This window comes from Malaclemys terrapin, chromosome 3 (assembly GCF_027887155.1).
Source record: "Malaclemys terrapin pileata isolate rMalTer1 chromosome 3, rMalTer1.hap1, whole genome shotgun sequence".
NCBI classification, from domain to species: domain Eukaryota; kingdom Metazoa; phylum Chordata; order Testudines; family Emydidae; genus Malaclemys; species Malaclemys terrapin.
Genome location: NC_071507.1, coordinates 81,833,941 through 81,853,150, shown reverse-complemented (window position 1 = coordinate 81,853,150; position 19,210 = coordinate 81,833,941).

Sequence of the window (19,210 nt, the reverse complement as noted above, 5' to 3'; positions counted from 1 at the left end):
ATCGACTGTCATGTTATAGACATCACCTTACCTAAATTCCTTCTATATTTGGCTAATTCCAAATAAAAAACATCTAAGGCTCGCCTGGTTGATTCCTGTAGCAGGTAAACAGCATTCATCTGAACTCAGTGCTGTTCACATTTTGCAGATAGAGGTACAGCACCAGCAGTGTCTCTAAACCTTACAGTAGGGGTTGTCTCCCACTGTTAAAGCCTTCCTTAAATATAACCATATTTAGAGAGTAATTACACTGGGTCTACCTAAAACTTTCCTTGTACGTTAACTGGCTACATGATTCCTAACTCCATGTCCATTACAGTGTGCTGTCCAACAGCTTGGGTGCTTGACCCCACCCCAGAGAAGAAAGTTGTTTTTTTTTTTTTTTTAAGTTAATGGAGATACCCTATCTCCCAGAACTGGAAGGGACCTTGAAAGGTCATCAAGTCCAGCTCCCTGCCTTCACTAGCAGGACCAAGTACTGATTTTGCCCCAGATCCCTAAGTGGACCCCTCAAGGGCTGGGCTCACAACCCTGGATCTAGTAGGCCAATGTTCAAGCCACTCCCCTCCAACAGGAGGTCTGCAGACCCTATAGAAGGGAAGGGGCAGTTGCTAACTTACCATGACATTACGGTAAACATTAACATATGTGAGTGATGCTTGAAGCAAGCCATAGGTACATAGTTATAAAATACACCATGTGGTGTGAAGATTTTATCAGCATGAGTTGTGAATATTTGCAGGACCCATAAGTGCACATGATTTTGGAACAAAGTTGGTATTTAAATGTAAATCACTATCAGCAGATTCAATTCTCCCTTTTAATTGGGGAAAGAAATTGTTTCTTTTTACACATTAGTTCCTGCCAACCTGCAGCAAAAACAGGTGATTCCCTTGCTACCCTGTTCCTGCCCACTTTTAATGATTCGGATGAGGGATGCTATCAACAGCCATTGATGGACATTATGTAAATCGGAAAAAATGACATATCAGGGCAGAGACAGGCACTCTGAGTAATAAAAGAGGTTTCCCTTTCTGAGGAAATTACTCCCTTTCCATGCATGTCTTTGGAACGGACATTGTTAATTTGTCACTGCCTGAGGAACAAGGAGCACATCCCCCCCGCATGCCAATAGGAAAAAGCAGGTGGGTGGTATCCAAAGGAGAAGCATAATGTTCAATTTCAAACTGAAGAGAAAAGAAAACTATTTACAGGGAGGTTTCTCCACAATTGTATTTTTAACTTGATCCAGCTGTCTGGCTACTTTGGACTTTTTAGAGAGCTGAGGAGAGTAAAGAAATAAGAATTTTGTTTTTAGGCTCTTAAGGGCCAAATTCTTTTTTTTTTTTTTTTTTTTTTTTTTGGCTTCTTAAGGGCCCTGACTTCTCCTGTGTTGCACTACTGAGGCAGGACAAAACAGGCAGAAAAGGTGCCTTAAAGGGGCAGCCATGGATTCCCCCAACAGAGGGCAATCATTAGGTAGAGCTGGTTAGGTTGGCTCACCAGGGTAGTTTAAAAGAAAACTTTCCCCTATTGTGTTTACTCCAAAAGCCTAAACATCCAGAACTTAGAAGATAATTGAACCATCTCTTACCATGTGCAGTATGAACAGAAAAGGGGATTTGAAATCTTAATTATATTGGGATTTCTGAGCCTATTGATGGAGGCAGACATATTGTTGGGAAGGTGGCACCATATTTGACATCAACAGGAGGTCTGCAGACCCTATAGAAGGGAAGGGGCAGTTGCTAACTTACCATGACATTACGGTAAACATTAACATAAAAACCTCAGTGCTTAAGGAAAGCGTTTAATCTGGAAATGTTTAAACGGACCTTATAAGGACTGTTAACCCTTTGGAGACAGTCCTGGAATAAGAAAAAATCCAGCCAGACTGTTTTAAGCACCTAGTTAGAGATCGATCCAGGTAGCACTCGCTCTGCAAGGAGGCTATGTCCATTTGGGTTTTGCCTGGATGATAAGAAGGCATGCCTCTTCGGTGGAGCTGCACCCAATTACATCACAGCTGAATATGAGTATGCAGGTGTCTGTCTAACTAATTTATCCCTATTCAGTCAGCTGGCTGGTAGCTTGGGAAGGGCCAGGAGTGCAAGAGTTAAGCTAGTATTAAAAGGACCAGGACTTTCTTACACTCTCTTACTATCCTGTGGACTCCCCTGAGAGTTGGATGATGTCACTGTTTTGGCAACTCCTCAACTTGCACTGCACAAGTGGGGGCCAACCAGCAGCTCTCCTATTTTTACCAGGCATGGGTTCCCCAGCTGCTTTCTGCATGGGAATTCTATAACCATGCAGTGTAAAAGGAATCTAAAAAGGGAATTCTCAAAATCACTGTTGAGGTAAGGGATGAAGTCAGAGGGCCCAGGACAGTACAACAGCAGCCCCACCCTCACTAGCCTTGCTACAGTTACACAGCTGCCCGGATATCCAGCAGGGGAGTTGGGCCAAGAGAGCTACGGTAGATGAACTTAACATAGATGTACAGCAGTAGTAAACCCAGGTGTACGATGACCATCTGTTGCAATGACACTGTCCGTCTTGCAATTGCCAGTTGCACTCTAACAGAGTTCGCAATTGAGAATGATACATCCGGGCACACGACCCTGTCCCGGATTGCCAATTATACTAACTGACAATGTGTTCATGTACAATTGCACTGCTAGTTAGAACAGCCAAAAAAGCATCTGGAGCAGCTTAAAGGAAAATTGCACCTCTCTCTTTCTGTGCCATATTCTGAACATTTACCTTGTAAAAGGCATTTCTGGCCCCATAACAACTGGAATTCTTTTCATTCAAAAATGCAAAACATAGATTTGAATTTTCAGTGTGTATAGATTAAAAAGACTGGGTTGATAGCACTGAAAATTAAAGTAGAGTTTATCATTTAAAAGAAGAGGTTGCCCGGACACAAGGATTGGCCATCAGGAAATCTGGTTTCGATGCCTAGCTTTGCTACATATTTGTTGTGCGACCTTGGGCAAATCACTTAGCCCCAGCTTTGGACCTGGGAAGTAGGGCTAATGATCCCTTTGTAGAATACTTTTGAGATTAACAGCTGGATAAGTACTAAGAATTATAATTATGACCCTTTCTGGCTAAGCCCTCTATACATAACAGCCAGCACGGCAGCATGCTGTTATTCTGCATTATTGCTCTCCTGATGAGCAACTACAAGAAATAATATGTGAGTTCCCTAAAAGTTCTTAGGTGTCTCTTTTATTTCCAGCAGCTTCTGTTGTGCACTCTCCACTTTTGGAACGTAGACCTGTTTGGAAGAGTGTTTGCATTTTGCACTGATAGTTTGACTGACAATCCTGGAGACTGAAGTCCTCACTCCACAGAACAGGTATTCCCCAGCAGTAACAGGGCGGGTTTCCCTATATCGCCTTGCCAGCGTGTCTCCACCCCGATGTGGAGGGGTCACCTTTACAAATGACAACATAGTTAGTCCAGCCTCTGTGTCTACGGCCCATTCAATCCTGGACCTCTGCTGAGATTGCCAGCAATATTGCCAGTTGAGATAATGGTTTCTGTGCTGTCCACTGGACTGAGTTAGCCTAAGGATTTTGGGTCACTACTGGATTTGGCCAAGTGACTTAAATGTAAGAGACTCTGTCACTCCTTGGCAATTCCCTCAGCCATTCAGAGGTCTGTATTTACTGCTTATGTATGTTTTCGAGTGGTGTATTGATCACATACCATATATAGTGTGCACAGGCACAGCAGTGGTTTTTGTGCTTCCTGAAATAGGACTAGTGCTGTTCTCTTGCTCTAGCGATATTTTGGCTATTTATTGCCTATATAATAACAACACAAAGCACTCAGAACAACAGAGGCTGCTGGATTTAGCCTCCTCTGATTTAACCCTGTCAGGGGAGACAGGCTGGGTGAGCAGAGCCCTTCAGACCTATGCTTTTGTCTTCTTTAAAATAAGGTTTCTGTCACCATTCAACACAGTGAACAGCAGAACACTGACTTATGCACTGCAGGTCTGTTTTCCTTGAGTTGGAATAATGGGTGAGCCATTAATGAATACTAAGAGCGGGGCTGTTCTGTTTATACAGTTGGCAGAGCTGTGACTTGTGAGTGACAGAGCCCTACCTCAAATGGAAATTACCTACATTCTGCAGTTGAAATACTGAATTATGTGCGCGGGCTGCCGTGCTTGTTCCATGGCTCAAAACAAACAACATGCCGAACAATGACTCGTGTGCTGGGTTGCGAATGGCTGGCTTCTTAGGGGGGCTATTTTTTGTGCAGCATACAGGCTGGGAAAGCGGGATCACAGGATTTGCCATGCCAGCTAAGACCATTGGCCTATCAAATTAAGTATCCTGGGCCAGATCATCAGCTGGTGTAAACTGGTATTGCTCTGTTGACTTGGAATGGAATTATGCTGATTTACACTAGCTGTGGAGATGGAGCCTTGCCTCCCATAGGGGCCAGTACTTCAGGGGAAGCCAAAATAACCCCATAATGCACTTGACTAATTATACAGTGCCGCATATGGAAGAAAATTACAGTCACTAAGGCTACATCTGCATTGTGCACCACTGGCGATGGCAAGTAAAGTGTATGTAGCTTCATGCTGCAGTAAAAAGCAGGCTGCATGCTCAGTGTGGTGTGTAGCTACATATCAGTGACAGACTCCAGCAGCTGGGAGGCAGCAGGAAGAGTCTTCTGCAGTTCCCCCCGTTGCTAGAGCTCTGACAGTGGGGAAGCTGTGGGGAAATCTCCCTGCCAGAGTTTTTCCCCACTGCCATAGTCTTTTGCTGCTGTGTGGAAAGGCTCCAGCAGCAGGGAGCTGGTAGAGACTTTCCCCACTGCCTGGGTCTTTCCCTGTGGTGGGGATAGGCTCTGCAGCAGGGAGCTACCCAAGCTTTTCCCATTGCCAGCCCCCTGCCAGAGCCTTTCCCCACTGGGGAAGTCTTTTCCTACAGCAGGGAAAGGCTCCAGCAGCAGGGAGGCAGTGGAACACTACACTGCTAAAAATAGCAGTGTAGACAGGAAGACATGGCTTGGGCGAGAAGAGAGCCAGGCAGGGTATGTACTCAGGTGCATACACACACCCTTCAGGCTTGTCTTTACTCTACTCACCTCTACTGTGCCTCACCAGCCACACTGCTATTTATACTCCTGCTCGGAGGGCTATGTGCATATGCTGTTGAAAGAAGTGTGCAGTATAGACGTGCCTTAAGTTAGCACTGGGGGAACTCAAAACAAGTGGGCTTGTAAGGAAACATAGTAAGGGTGACTCAGAGGTGCAAGTATGCTACGGGCTTTTGGTTTCTGTGCTGCTCCTCTCCTCTTAAGTGTGAAACCACTGCTCCCATCACTGTCTAAGCATCTAAGTTTTCAGATTCATGGACGTGATGTTGTGGCCTCTTGTATTTGCAATATCGGCAATGAAATTGGCTCATCTTTTCTCTGAAGTGACACAAAATCGCAGCCCAAGATCATGGGCTCTATCCACATTTGCATCAGATCAGAACTTGTGCAGCTTGGGGTGGGAGAGGCAAAGATGGCTATAGTCTAAGCCATCTATTCACTTTCTCAGAACATGCAGCTGAACCAGCCCCGGCTCAATTTAGAGCTGCTTAGTGCCTGCTCTAATTTCTGCTGGCGTTAATGGTGTCCCAAGGGGCAATTACACTGATGGGGACAGCAGAACGCACTGTGTCAGGCACTGCCCCCTGATAATCAGGCCTAGCGGTTGGAAAGTGGGTCACAGCTAGGTGTAGGGTTGGGCCTGGGCCAAGGTAATCAAGATCCAGGCTAGGCTAAGGTCAAAACTGAGATCAGAGTGCATAGACAGGGGAATCCTTAGCTGTCCTGATAGGTAGCATCAAGGCAATGTGCAGCTCTCTGCTGACAGTGTCCATTTCAGTAGGCCTTAGCAAAAAACAGTTCGTGCCAGTGTTCTGACAGCACATTGAATTACAATATATTCAACCAATGAAACATGAGACAGACTCCTCACATCATCAAAACAAATAATCTTTGGTTAATCAGATCCCAGGAGCACCGGACACATTCACATACCTAACTCTGTGACTTTTTCATCTTTTTTTTTTCCCTATGGAAGACTTTCATAGAATCATAGGATTAGAAAGGACCTCAAGGGATTCTTTGGCAGAGATTCTGCCAAAGACCCATTTATCTCATAACACTTTAAAATCCCACTGCTAGTTTCATCTTGGGGACCAAAAGGAAGGACTCCAGGGACCACTTGTGTTCCATGGACATTAATTTGAAAATGACTAGTCTAACAATTCTTCCTTTGTGGCTTTTACAAATTAAACCTTTCTTGGTGTCACATAAGCTATAGCAGGGAATCTCTTCCATACATGTGATGAACAGCAGAGGAAGGCTGCTGTCCTATGGTCCTGGTTTCTACAATGTGGCGCCCTCTGCTACCCTTATTGAGTTCCCTCTTAATCCTTCCTCTCCAACAACTGAGGGCAGGTCTACACTGATGCAGTTGTGCCACTGCAGCGCTCCTGGTAAAGATACTCTAAGCTGACAGGAGAGAGCTCTCCCATCAGTTTAACTCCACCTCTGTGAGAGGCGGTAGCTATCTTGGTGGGTGAAACTCTCCCACTGACATAGCACTGTCTGCATGAGGGGTTAAGGTCGGTATAATTATGACGCTCAGGGGTGTGGATCTTTCACATCCCTGAGTGACATAGTTACACTGAAGTGAGTGTAGGCCTGGCCTGAGAATGGGAGTGGCTCCTCGCCAACACATAAATGTAGTGTATTATTATTATTACTCTAGTCCTAAGGCTGTGGTGACTTCTAGAGCCTGTGTAGCCTGAATGAGGGAGAGACATACCAGTTTAGTATTGATCTTTACTGTTTGGATGCAAACTTTTTTTTTCCAAGTTTAGCATTTGGGTTTTCTGCTTTTTTGCTTAAACTTGGCCCAACCTTTCCTACAATCCCAAAAGACAAGTCCAAAAAAACATCACTGAACTATGATATCACATGGAAGCCCTGTGGCCTTGCTTCTTTATATGTGAATTTTTGGGATCACCAATTTAGTGTGGCATAAAGAAGTCTTGTAGGTTGTGGTGACATTTCTTTTCTGATAGGTTAATTTAGGCTATGTCTACACTTACCATTTAAAGTGCAAAAAGTCCCTTTTTTGTTCTAAAACCCGTGGGAGCATCTACACTTGTTAATGACTTTTTGCACTGAAACTCAGAAGTTTCACTGCAAAAAGAAAACCACCTTCACGAGAGGCATATAGCCCTTAGTGCTATTCTTTATGCACTGTTGTGAAAGTGAAGACACATTCTACCAGTGTAAACACCCTTTGGCCTCCGAAGGATATCCCACAGTTACAAAAGCAACCACTCTGCCTAGCATCTCCGCTGCTCTGATGCCTGGTAAACGGATGTCCGCCCCTCCCCCTGTAAGCCCTGGGAAGTTTGAAGCTCCCTTTCCCTTTGCTTGTAGATGTGGCAGGGAAAGCAGCCAGACAGCAGGAGGTTTTAAAAAAAATGCCTGAGACATGAAGCAGGGCCGCACGGGGCACAGAGCAGGGACTCAGAATGCCTTCTGCTCACCCCCCTTCCCACAAGACCTATCAAGAGAGCTGCGCTGTGGGATAGCTGCCCTACAGCGCTGCTCTTATTAGCAATGGAAGTGCTGGTAGTGTAAACACTCTCTGACACATGAGGAATAGAATGAGTACACAAACCAGCACTTTACTTTCACCAGTTCCCTATCACCAGTGAAACTTACTGCGCAAAAACTCTTTAAGTGTAGACATACCCTAAAGTAAAGCAACCCAACACACAGGATGTGTTTTTCAGTAGATTACAAGGTCTCAGGTAGTTTCATAAATTAACGTCTGCTATAGGTTTTCATTCATGAACTAAATTATTTTAGCAGCCACTGATGCCATACTCCATTTTACTCACCCCCATATTAACCAGAATAATAACTGGAAGTGGTCACTGCATTAACCCCTGATGATCTTGAAATTATATTGAAGTGTTCCATGGACTACTAGAAATCAGTCTGGAGATTTCATTCCATTTCCTAGTCGAGCAGCATCCACAACACAGAAAACATCTCTACAATTGGCACCAATTAGCAACACTGTGGTTGTTAGAGCAGGGAGGCTGATCTACACTGTGGCTGCTGGAGGCAGTCCCTGCAAGCCAGTGGTGAGTAGGGTGACCAGAGAGCAAGTGTGAAAAAAATCAGGATGGGGTGGGGGGAACTGGCACCCATAGAAGACAAAGCCTCAAATATTGGGACTGTCCCTATAAAATAGGGGCATCTGGTCACCCTAGTGGTGAGGCATGTTGGCAGTGAAGAGTGGCAAAGCTTGCACTTACATCACTTGTGCTGTAGTAGTTCTGTGGATACACTGAAGCCCTCGGCCTCTTGAATTGTCAATTTGTACCTTTTATTCACATTGAATTGTAAAGTCCTTGGGATGGGAACTGTCTTCATTTTATGTACTGTATTAGGTAATGCTCATGGTTGGTGCTTAACAAATGATGATTAATCATACGGGAAATGCCAAATCTGATCAGACCTGTGATCCATCTAACCCACTGTTCCGCTTCCAAGAGGGGCCATTACCAAATGCTGTGGAAGAAGTTGCAAGAAATTCTGAAGTGAGCAATTATGGGAAACTTGCCCACAGGGGAAGTTTTGTCCTAACCCCCTATTGGCTAGAGGTGGTTTTTTTATGCCCCAAAGCACCAGGGTTTCTCCCTTCGAAACTTTAAACAAGAAAAAAGTGCTGCTGGAAATAACTTGGTTTACAACACCACCATCCCAAGTGAAAAGCTCATGGCACTCTTTTCCCAGCATCTAAAGAAAAGAAGAAGAAGAAAAAATCCTGTCTGGATGAAAGGTCACAAATTCAAAATTCTGATTTCAGGAGGGTTAAACCTGTACCCAATCAAAAGCTCTGCAGTCATGTATGAAAGCAGCATGTAGCTTGCTTTTCCTGTACAATACTGTAGCTGCCTTTTGACGCTGTTTTCGGGAACTTGCCAGTTCATTTTCGAACGTATTTGTGAGGCATCAACAGCCTTAAATGACAGCAGTCTGAACAGCACAGTAAATATTTACACAAACCTGCTTGTGATGGTTTGAGCTGACATGCATTACCTTTTGTGCTGGAAAGGGAGTCTGTATTTACAGCCAACCAGCTAATGAACATGATCCCAGCCATGCTTTAATACAGACAGTTCTTTCAATGTTTGTGGCTTTCAAGTTACAGGGAGCATAAACTTTAATAGCCTTCCTTAGGAGGGTCACCTTCAACCCCCTCGATTTTGTTTACAATCGGTCTGTCTTTGAGCAGTAAATGGTCAGCTAACATTCAGCTGTTTGGCCTCCAGAAAGGTGTCCTTGTAGGTTGTTTTGTTTTTGTTTTAAAGAGCCATTTTTGTTTTAAGTTTACGGTAAAGGCAATTCTGTGATATGGATTTTTTGAGTTTGGGTGATATTTCTCTAGCCCCGCCCCCCTTCCAACTACCCGACTGGACTGTAGTCTGAGGTACAGCAGACATGAAGACAGGCAAGAGTGAAGAAGCACCATAGTGGAATGAGAACAGTAGAGATGCTGTTGAGGACAGGAGTCACTCTGTTGACTAATGAAGAAGGCATTGGTCCAAATGCAGCACAGACCAACCTTAAGACCAGGTTTCCAGTCTGATTGATAGATTTGACTGGATTCCAGTTACTCTAAGGAAGAATACTATAGAACTGGTGAATATGTTACAGATAGCCTCATAGATGATTATGCTAATCTTCTGTGCTTAGCCATCAGTTAAATAGCTTCTAGTTGTCCCCTCCTTTTTTGTGCAAACCTTGACATACAAATGACTTGTGATAAATGAAGCTGAAGTGGAGAAGTTAGCACATCAGTGGTTAAAATTGTGCTGATCAGTTATAACATGGAGAAATTTTGAAGTCCTGTGACATGGCTGTAGTGGAAACCTAGAAAGCTTTTTTCTTCTCCACCATAGCACTCCCAATCAGAGGTAACGCTCCAAGTTGCAAGCATCCTGGTGAATCAGGACCACCTCTACTCAGAGACAGAATCCACACTTTCTCACTGTGAGCAATATTTCCCCTCCGCCATGGATGAGAAGGTCGGGTTTAGATTACATTGTGCAGCTCCACGGTAGTAAAGCCTGGGTCAGGTGGAACCAAACACTGTGTCTTTCCTAGATACATTTTCTGTGGTTTTGTTCACTGAGATTCTGAAGATATTAGGAGTGCTGGGGCCTAGAGCCTTTGAGGTAGACCCATCTCCCTCACGGCTAGTGAAATCAAGGTGGGTTTGTGTGTGGTTGGGTTAGGGGCAGTGATGGAAATGATTGTCTTCCTACAAGAGGCAAAGTTGCCAAATCCTCAGGTTGTTCTTCCTCTCCTCAAGAAATAATCTCCTGACACTGAAAATCTCACCATTGACTGCCTTTTGTGCTAGGCATTATACAAATCAGAACTAAAAGGCAATCCCTGCCCCATGTCTAACCTTCCATTTTGGAGAAGGGTATAAATGTGTTTGTGACAATGCAGGTTACACTAGCCCAACTTTGAAGAACAAGTTTTTTGGACTCCTTTAAATAATCTTCTATATAAATCAGAAAAGAACTGCTCACAGAGTTTCTCCTGCCCTTCAATCCAGCATTGCCATGAAATTAGAAATTAGCCCCAATGGAGTAAACATTCTGAATCATTACAATGAAAACACTGAATTTAATTTCTATGATTTCCTTAGTCTTTTTCAATCTGGCTTTTGGTCTGTGTATGCTCAGGGGACTGTGAGGGTCCAGCTGGTTGAAGATCTATTGATTGACTAAAGTCAGGTATCCATGTTGATTTATTTGCTCCTTCCAATCTCTCCACAAGTTCCACATCTGCTGTGATGGCTATGAGGTGTCACTGGCAGAGCGGAGGGGCTGAGGTGGCAGAAGGGGACTATACGACAAGATACTTTTTTCTCCTTTTTCTAAATGAATCTATTTATGTGGGTTTTTTCTTTTGGTTTGCCTTGAAAACTTGCAACTGGCTTTTATTTTTGAAGGCCCAGTTTACGAAATCTCTGACATCTCAGCCTTCTCCGACTCTTGTTACTTTATGAGACTTTAGCGGAAGTCAGTGGGGATTGAAAGATCAGAAAACATCGACGCTCCCTGCCATGGAATGCTTGTCCTTCACCCAGGCAGGCCCAGGCAGGTCTGCAGACACGTACCTGGGAGTTCTCCAAAGCTCTACTCAGCCCCATTGCTCAGCCTCTCCCTCAGATTCATTCTTTTTTTATAATTGTAGAGAGAGACATAAAAGGACCTCCCTGTTAATAGGAAATTCCCTTACTGCCTCTGTATAGAGTTATTACCCATGCACTACTCTTACTGTTCCTGGCCTATGGCTAAGCAGAAATTTCCTTTTTTTCAGACCATTCTAAAAGGTGATCTAGTTATAGAGATATTGGGCCCAATTCTGATTTATACTCAGACCCCTTTATGCCACACTCTCTGGCAGTGTTAAAGGCCTTTAAAAGGAACAGATATGACCCTCTGAAAATGCTCCCTGTGTAGGGGCCCGCAAGTTAGTGTAGAACTGGCCTATCAGCTTTACACAAGCTCTGCTCCCAGCCTCCCAGGTTGGGGTGCAGGGAGTGTGGTCTGACCATGCTGCATCATGTTATTCTGTTGTCCAGGGCCCATAATGGGGCATGGGAAGCTGACCATAAGTTAAAGCAGCCCTGAGGCTGCTCTGATTTACACCAGATGCCATGCAGGTATAAAGAGCAAAAAGGTGGAGAATCAGGTTAATATTTATTTACTAATTATTAAGATATGAGCGAGGTATTATTACTATTGATATTTCTTGTGAATATAATTGTTCAATGTATTACAAGCTCTTGGAAGGAACCTATGCTAGGGCTGGGTTCTGCTTTCATTTAAGATAGTGTAAAATGGAAATAACTCAAGTATAATCAATGTGATATTAGACAAGGGAGACCAGAATTGGTCCCAAATATTGTGGACTCTTAAAACACTAGCCCAACTTTGAAGAACAAGTTTTTTGGACTCCTTTAAATAATCTTCTATATAAATCAGAAAAGAACTGCTCACAGAGTTTCTCCTGCCCTTCAATCCAGCATCGCCATGAAATTAGAAATTAGCCCCAATGGAGTAAACATTCTGAATCATTACAATGAAAACACTGCATTGACGGAGGTAGATTAGATAACATTCATGTCCTAGATGGCTTCAGACAAAATATAATATATTCTGATTAAGGTGCAATGAGACCATTTTTGAGGACATTTGGATAACTTTTGTAGATTTACAGTGCGGCATGGATAGAGTGGTGGAGCTTGTATAATGCTATATAACGGTCGCTCCCTTTTGGTTTTATGCAAACTTTGTGCCTAATTCTGCCTTTTTACATTGAAGAGTACTTGTGCTGTGGAGGTTAGAGAGGGTCAGAGTGGAATCCTCATTCCCCTAAAGACCTGGGAGAGAGAAGATGTCACTGAGCCCCTGTTTTTAGGAAGGGTGGACAGATTTCTCTCACTACTGTAAACAGTAGCGGGCTTAGGGTCAGGCACTCAACTATGGCTGGGAGAGAGAGACCTCATAACTCTGTAGCTGGATGGTTCATCTGTGTCTTGTCTCTGAAGGACACCTGAGGAGGTATAAGAATTAAAGCACTTTTGGTGCTCAGCCTGTGACAGGACTAGGCTCTCGACTGCCATTACAGTCAATGGAAGTTAAGAGCACTCAGCAGCTCACCGTGGGGGGTCAGCAGCATCTCACAGGATTGGGCTCATCAGCAAATAAGGTTTAAGAAACCAAAAATAAAACAGATCTTATGTGCTTGGTGAGAACCCCAGAATGTTCAAGTTTAGAGGTCAGCACTTTAAATTATCAAATCAAACTGGAGACCTAAGTGGAGACCTGGACTTTCTTGATTTTCAGCTATTTGAAAGATGTCAAGAGAACCCCACACTGAGAGTACTTCTGAACTCACAGCTGGGAAAAACATGAGTAACGGGGATAAATTGAATTCAGGACTGTACTTCAGAACAGCCGCTTGCAGCCATGTTGAATTATGCAACTCCAGGAAGGGCTGCCACTTAAAATGGTGTTTCAGAGATTGTTGTCACAGCAGTTCCATCACTTCTGAATGGCTGATGCACTGATACTGTGTATGTAATATGACTTTTACAAAGCATTTTGTAATACCTGGGGCAACAAGGGTGCTACATAATATTAATGTTTATTCCATGCCATTCCTAGGATTATTACCATTGTAGAAGCCATTCTTCATGCATTGCCATTACAACATAGCAGCTCCCCTGTGTTTGGTTGGCATGCAAGTTAACCAAGTATTGGGGGAACCAACAGGTAGCCAGACAACTCAAATATTTCAATATCTTCGCAATAATGCTTAGCTGTTACATAGCACTTCTCATTCGTAGATCTCAAAGAATTTTAGAAAGACAGGTAAATGTTGTTATCCCTGTTTTGGAGAAGAGGCAAATGACATACCTAGGTCATGCAGCAGATCAGTTCCACAGCTCCTGGTGAGGGTTCTGGACTCCCCACAGCGGCCTGGGCTCCCTGGGCAGCTCTTACTACTGCCCAACTCTGGCTTCGCCAGGGGGCAGGGCCTCAGGGGGGGAGAGGAGGAGCAGGGGACAGGGCCTTGTAGCAAAGGGGAAGCTTAAGGCCCACCTCACCCCTCACCCTCACCAGGAAGAGGCTAGTGCCACCCTGAGCCTCGGGCAAGTGCAAAGCAGTGCCGCAGGGAATCTGGGACATATGCTGTCCTAGAGTTAGTCAGCCCAGCACCGGGACTTGAACTCTGCATTTCAGGACTGTCCCACCCAGTTTGGGATGGGTGGGCACGCAAGTGTGGGGTGGATCCTTCTAGCACACATGGTCATATAAAAGACCATATCCATGTATTTTAAATTGCCATAGTATGTTGATTATCTTAAGAGAAGAAAGTGCTTTAACAATATTAGTCCCTTTGCTGTAAGAGTCACACAGAAAACCATGCCAGCAGCTGTATTCAATCAGCTCATCAGTCAGACAGGCTGATTTTTTTTTAAATCCCTACAATGAATATTATTGCATTGCCTGAAAATCATTCATATGCTCAAACAATGCATATTTAATGCAAGTGCAGGGATCAAATGGTACCAAATTCCACAGTATAATTGGAGCCTGGGAAGATCCAGTGTTATTCCTCCAAAAACATTGTCTGTCCCTTTCCCATGGAGTACTAGTACCCACACAACAGTAACTGATGTCTAAGTCAGCTCGCTGCTTCTCTCCCTAGCATGGGAGGAAGGGCTTGTGTCTAAGATGCTTGATTGAACCTTAGAAAAGCTGGATTCAGTTCCCAGCTCCTCTGTGGATGTCTTCTATGATGTTATGCAAATCACTTAGGGCCTGATTCTGCCAGCCCTACAGCTGGGTAGTTGATTACTCTGTGCGTAGTTCTACTGACAGCAGAGAGGGTGCCTGCAGAGTAAGGTACTATTCAGTATGAGTGAGGGTGGCCAAACTGGTCCTAAACCTCACTGGTCCTTAGCTGTAAAATGGGATCACTAATACTTCCCTATCTCCAAGTATCACTGAGGATAAACTGATTCATGGTTGAGAGGTGATATGCACTGTTGAAAAGCCTATAGCTTCCCCGCCTCCAGGTCCTAGTAACCCCACCTGTTATAGCTCATGTGATCATTCAAATGACGCCTGACTTCTCAACCCAAAAAACTAGGTGGACACTACTTTTAGAAGGCAGCACCTTACAGACTATGGAACCTGCAGATCAGTGTTAGGGAGGAGGATTTTCCAGTCATGAGTGCATACTGGCAGCTGGGGCCACTGAGGGTATGTCTATACTGCAATTAAACACCCATGGCTGGCCCGTGTCAGCTGTCTTGGGCTTGCACTGAGGGGCTGTTTAACTGTGGTGTAGACATTTGGGCTTGGGTGGAGCCCAAGTTCTGGGACTTTCCCACCTTACAGGGTCCTAGAGCCCAGGCTCCAGCCCAAGTCTGGATGCCTACTGCACAGTTAAACAGCCCCTTAGCCCAATCCTCGAGAGCCCAAGTCAACTGACACGGGCCAGCCGCGGCTTTTTAATTTCAGTGTAGACATGAAGGGCTGGGGCAGTTTCAACCCATTGCTTGTGCCAAGAGTGGCCTTGTGAGAGTTTATAGTTGGAGCTGTGCTTACCCTTTCCTCCCCCAGGCTGCACGAGTTTGGTTTGTTTTGGGTATTTGAAGCAGCTCTTGCAGTCTTTTCCCAGGTGCTTGAATTAGGGGTGCTTAGAGCAGGAAAGTTAATCACCATAGTATTTCATTTGCTGGTTTGTGAAACTGAGAGCTTCTGCCCATTAGCTTGGTCTCCTTTCAGTTGTTTCATTAAAGGGATGGTCTCCCTAGGATGTAGGGGGTTGGTGGGGAGGAGAAGGATAGTCTTGTGGGTAAGGCACTAGAGGGGGACTTAAGAGATCTGCATTCAGTTCCTGACTCCTTGTGTGACTTCAGCAAAGTCATTTAACCCGTGCCTCAGTTTGCAGTCTGTGAGAAAGGGATAATGATACTTCCTTTCTCCTCATGTCTCTGTAGACTGGAATAAGCTCTTTGGGGCATGAATGGTCTCTTACTGTTTGTGCAGCACCTGGCACAAGGCAGGACAATGTCAGTGGGGCTCTCAGGGTGTTATCGTAGCACAAATAATTAATAACTGGCTCAGTGTGGCAGACCTTTTCCCAGAGAATGATACTGCCTGAACTCCAGTATTGTAGTGCAGCGAACTGCTCTGAGTTATAGATGAAAGGAGCAATCCAGTTTCCACTAAAGTTAATGGGATTGTTTCCACTGACTTCAATGGAAGTGGGATCAGGAACTTGCTGAGTGCAGGGGATTCCCTTCCTTTCCTGTCCCTCCCTCCCCCTTTTGACTTAGCCAGCAAAAGTACATTTTTGTGCTTTGGAAAAGTCCCAAGGCAGCACACTCTCCAGCTCTCCTCCTGCCCTTGTGGCTCAGTGTACCATACTGGGGGAGGAAGAGGTCACTGTGCTGAGGGTGCCCTGGGCTGCTGACACATAAACCTCTGCAATTTTCCATCTGCACTCAGATCACAGAAAGGAACTTTGTAAAACAGGAAGTTAAGCAATGTGTGGAAATCTGCTTCCCCCACCTTCCTCCTCTATGGCTCTGGATAGTTTTGTTTCATTTATTCGCTGTGACCTCTCATTATTTCCAACAGAGAAACAACAGTATATGTTAAAATCCTTATGTTGGCCAGACGATATTCTGCCCTCAAGTGGGAAGTAACATTGTGAGAGAGATGGTGGGCTTGATTCAGATCTCACACCAGTTTTACGATGTTGTAGTTCCATTGACTTCAGTGGAGTTACGCCCAGTTTACACTGGGGTAGGTGCGAGCAGAATCTAGTGCAGGCTTTTTCTTAAACTCATCGCCACTTCCACTTGTATAGGAGTGTGAAGCCACTCACTCCCTTTAGGGATCTATTTAGGGCCAGAATGTAACCCAGCTTAATATGGCATAGAGGGGAATACTGGGGGCAAAAGGAGGGGAGAATCCTGCCATGCTCGAACTCCCTGCCTGATGGTTGAGGTGCTGGGGGAGACCAGGGACTGCATGCCCAGGACTCCCACCAAAGCAAGTGGCCGGAAAGGGGTGGGAAATGGGGGGAGCCTTGGCTCTGAATCCCCAGTAAGCTGGCCAGAAGAGTAAGCTGCACCTGGGAAAGGACATAAATCAGCTACCTATCTCTGGGAGCAAAGAAAGAAACGAGTCTCTGAGGGTGTGTCTACACTGCAAGTAGACAACCGCAGCTGTCCTGTGCCAGCTGACAGGCTAAGGGGTTCGGGTTGAGGGGCTGTTTAATTGCAGTGTAGATGTTTGGGCTCGGGCTGGATCCTGTGAGGTGGGAGGGTCCCAGAGCTCAGGCTGCAGCCTGAGCCTGAATGTCTACATCGCAATTAAACAGCCCTGCAAGCCTGAACCCCGTGAGCCCAAATCAGCTGGCACGGGCCAGCCGCGGGTGTCTAATTGCAGTGTAGACACATCCTGAGTTCCTTCTCAGTGTCTTTTTCACCCCCCGGAGTGACGCAGGGTACAGCGACCTAAGCGCTTTAAGTTAGATTGACTTAAGCGGAAGTGTAGACCTGCCCTAAGACTGAAGCCTCAATCGAGTCCTTATTCAGTAATGACTAGAGCTGACTGGCGAATGACAGTCCCATTTCGTGGCCACTTTTGAGGTTTCACGATTTCTTTTCATGTCCTGTTGGACTAAAAACAAAACTTTTCCAATGTTTTCATGGCCCCTGCACTACCTGGGTGCTCACCTGCAATGTGAGAAATCCCACTGCAATTTGCTGCTTCAGGGCACAGTTTTTTCATCCAAGCTTATACCAAATCAGGTAGAGTATGGATTTAAACTTGGGTCTCCTACATCCCCGACTGGTACTCTACCCACCAAGTGTATGAGATAGTCTCCTTCACCTTGCCCTGTGCCCCAAAACCTTCTCAATGAAAGTGTTATGGAAACCAACCAGCTGCAAAAAAGACTGGCTTGGAAGACAGTAACTGGTAGTTAATAACCAGCTGGAGGAAATGAGGGCCAGAGGTAAAGTTAAAACTTTAAACCATTGATAAGATCAATGTGTGTGTGAAACTGTGCCCTGGGCAGTGCAGAAGATGCTGCTGCTAAACAATAAGCCATTGGGGATATTCACATATAGCTCCAAAGGTGCCTGCTAGTTTTGGTGTCTGGGTGGATGCCCTGCGTCTGGCCCTGAGGAACTGCCTTTTTTTTTAGCAGTCATTATTGACATTATAAACCATGTGAAATTAATACGTGAAGAAAACAAAGTTATGACTAGAAACAGGTCCAAAACAACAAGCTGGAGCTGAACACCCTCCTGTATCTAATGGACTGAAAAAAACCTTTGGATCGAAACACCCCAAGGTCTTAGGATACTTTCAATCTGTATATGGACTTTGCAGCTCAGGCCCATCTCTAAGGAACTAGTGTCTAGTGTTGTATTCCTTTCATCTGTGTTATTTTTCACAGTACCAGATTTTCTTACCAGTGGAAGCCCAACAATGGGAAAGCAAAGCTTCACTCTGAAAGTCCTGTTAGGTACGCAGTGGTACATTCTACAAGTGTGTGAGACTCAGTGGCTTGGGTTTGCAAGGATTTCATGCAAATCTTTTCTTTGGTTTGGATTTATAGTTGAGCACTCATTGAGGTTGAGTTGGAAGTTTGGGTGCAGAGTACATTTGAGGCCTGTTCAGATCAGGTCTTTTTTTAAACTGAACCAGTTCCCCATTTTTCCTGCATACCCATAAAAGAAAGAGGGAATGGAAGGGAAAGCATCTCCCTGTAGCTGTCTCTGGATACAGGTAACTTACCTGATGAGTTAAAGATATCGTAGGGGCTTGATTCCCCCACAGCCTTGCCCCTGGTGTGGTCATTCACACCTCTGCAGGGTGTAAAATGGTATAAGTGACTCGAGAATTCTGATCTGATAGCACTGTACATCAACTCTGAACGAGGACCAATCACTATACAAGGTGCAAGTCAAACTTTAGATCTCCTAGCTAGACTGCAAAGTACTAGAAGCCGCTCTCTGGAGAGGACCAGTGACCAGGATCACTCAATGCCACTCTCACAGAGGGGATCAGGACTTTGAAGGTGAATCAGCTAGTTAGGAATCAGAAAATGTTTTCAGGAGCAATAGCTAGAGGGAGATGAAAGCTATTGTGAACATTGCCCTAGCTAGGATTACTGATAACCTCTTCTGGCCTTACGAGAGCTCATCTCCATCCCAAAACATTCCTAGCAACAACTGAGTTTTTTCCATAGAGAGAGTCAGAGGATGACACACAAGAGGAAAGCAAACAAAAGATCAGGAAATGCTACATTTTAAATCAGGGATGTAGGAAAGGTGAGTCTAGAACGGAAATAACTGAAGGGAAGAGGGACAAGCATCAAACAGTACAGACAGGGATAGACTGAACAGAAGAAGCAAAGAATGAAAGGGACAAAATAGGAAGAGAAAGAAATAAAATACAAGAGGGGAAAACATGATGAGAGCTTTGAGCAGCTGCACTGGAGCGGTAGAGGATTGTTTGGGAACAGTGAT